Source organism: Solanum pennellii, chromosome 7, assembly GCF_001406875.1.
Source record: "Solanum pennellii chromosome 7, SPENNV200".
NCBI classification, from domain to species: Eukaryota; Viridiplantae; Streptophyta; class Magnoliopsida; order Solanales; family Solanaceae; genus Solanum; species Solanum pennellii.
In genome coordinates, this window is record NC_028643.1 from 26637655 (window position 1) to 26640237 (window position 2583).

The window sequence follows — 2583 nt, forward strand, 5'->3', positions numbered from 1 at the left end:
GTAAAGTCTGAGTAGCCCAATTCACGATCCTCTTATGGGGTTTTCTTGCCTGTGTTTTTTTTTTCAAAAGACTGATTACTTTTATTGTTGAACCGGCATGTTATATCTTGTGTACATAGTATAACTCTGAAGCATGATGGCTAAAACAAATATGATATCCCAATATGAAAATGATGCATGACTAGGCATAGTAATTGATAATTGTGTGGCTCTAAACATGACATAGAGATACACTACTACATAAACTTGAATCTAAGACTCGAACAAGGTGTCTAATAATCTAGGAATGTAATGAATGTCAAGTGAGTGTGAGGAAAATTCGAAGGATCCACCATTGAGACTGAGCTAGAACTTGCCTGGTTAGTCTTGCTAAAAGTAAGCCAAAATGAATAATTAGGAAAAGATCATAGGCCTTTGTTATAAATAGTCAATCTTGAGCCCAAATAAGAAAAACTAATGAAGTTAATCCCGTATTTATCGAAATGATTTGAGCCTAAAAACAGATCTTTCTTTTTCACCCCAACTGATCTTCTCTGGGAACAATGTGTTGGCCCTAGTCCCTCCTTGGACATGTGCATCTCAGTTTATGCCAAAAGCATAAGTTGAGGGTGGCTAATGCAGAAAACAACCTTGCCGTGGCCCTGACCCAACCGTGGGTATTGTGAACCTTGACTCATGGCAAAGTCATGAGTTGAGGGTGGCTGTTATAACAAATACTCCGGAAAGTGGGGTTGAAAGAATGAAGAGAAAGAAAGAACAAAACAGAAGTGACCAAAAAAAATTCACTTACATATAAGGATAAGAAAGGGAAAACAGCAAGATAAAAACAAAATTGAGAAATTGCGCGAAATACAATGATAAAAAGGTGGTACGTTTAGCCGATATGTCAAGAAGGGCAACAAGTCACTAAAGTATACCTAAATATATCCTACCTGACCCTGAGCCCATGTTACAAGCTAAGAAAGTCCTATCGTGATCCTAAGAGTTGTATGGCGAACTTAAAGCAGTGAAAATAAGGGCAAACTTATGGGATTATGTATGAATGAGTTGTGAATTTGTTCCGAGAGTGAGTGTTGAAAAGTAATCCTTATAGTCAAACTGAAATCATTGTGTGAAAAATGAGGATGTTGTTTTGAAGTAAGGACACTAGTTGCAATACCAGAAATATTAGCACCTCGGTGAGAAATTGAAGAAAATAGGTGTCATTGCATGGTGAGTCTGTGTCATGGTCTGGTTCAACATAATTCAAACCTAATAGTGATAACATGCATAAACATCATGAGAACGATTGGGATTGATAGCCAAATGATTGCTAAAGCTAAAATATGGATACTCTTGTACAAAGATTTTGTAGTGAGTCATAGTGCGGCGCTTGAGGACAAACAACGAATTTAAGTTGAGGGTGTTGATGTACCGTGGTTTCAAGGTATTTTTAATGCTTTTTCCTTAAGTTTAGTGTGTGTCCAAAAGCCTTTTTGTATTGATTTTTATGTAAGTTTCTCCTTATATGCAGGAAATCTGTCCAAAGATGAACGCGGAAGTTTTTGAGCGAGAAATACAAAAGAGACCACCTACGGAGCTTATGACGGTCCGTCGAGTCTGTGACGGTCCGTAGGTGGTATCGTAGTGAGGAGAGAAGCTGTTGAAGGACGATGGGGAAGTCTGACCTAGTGTGGGATTATGGAAGTCCATGACGGACCGTCATAGCCACGACGATCCGTCCTGCTGGTTCGTCCTAATGATTAGAGAGTAGTCCCAGTACCCAAATTCCAAGAAGTTAAAGTATTATGGAACGGAGACCCTCGACGGACCGTCGTTCTTGGAACGTTCCGTCATACCTGCTCGTTGAGGGTAATGAAGAAGCACCAGAAGATTTTATGAAGTATGGGACGACAGAGGCCATGACGGCTCATCGTGACCACAACGGTCCGTCACGAGGTCCGTCTACTCAGACGCGTTTTGACAGATTTTCAGTAATTAAAATCCTTCTTTTATTAGGTTTTTGTTTTTATTATAAATAGTTTGAAAAACCTCGTTTTGGGGGTTAGACTTTTTGATAGTTAGACTTTTGGATAATCTTTAGTTCTCTTGTTCAAGTATTGAAGGATTAATTTCAGTAATTGATACACTTTTTCTGGAATTGATTGTTGGTGCTTTTGTTGATTAATCAAGTGAATTTCTAGATTTTATTCTTTCTCATTAAAGTAAGTGCATGAATCTTATATTAAATATATGAATAGTGTGATTATGACCATGAGTAACTAAACTCCATAACAAGGGTTGTGGGAACCATGGGTGAATAATGAGGTAAAATCTAACTAAAATAGCAATTCTAGAATACTATTTTGCATGTATTGATAATTCTTTTGTTTAGAAGTCTTTTTAACGGATGGCCAACGTTAGAACTCGCCTTAATGCTACTTGCAGGACCAAGAAGGTAGATAATAGGAAAAGAATTATCAACATAGATTTAATGTACACTATCTAATAGGCTAGTATCGGTTGGTACGAGGTAATAACTTAGTCAAATATCGAATACAATGCTTAATATGAGGTAAAGGTAAGGGTTAGTATAGCAACACA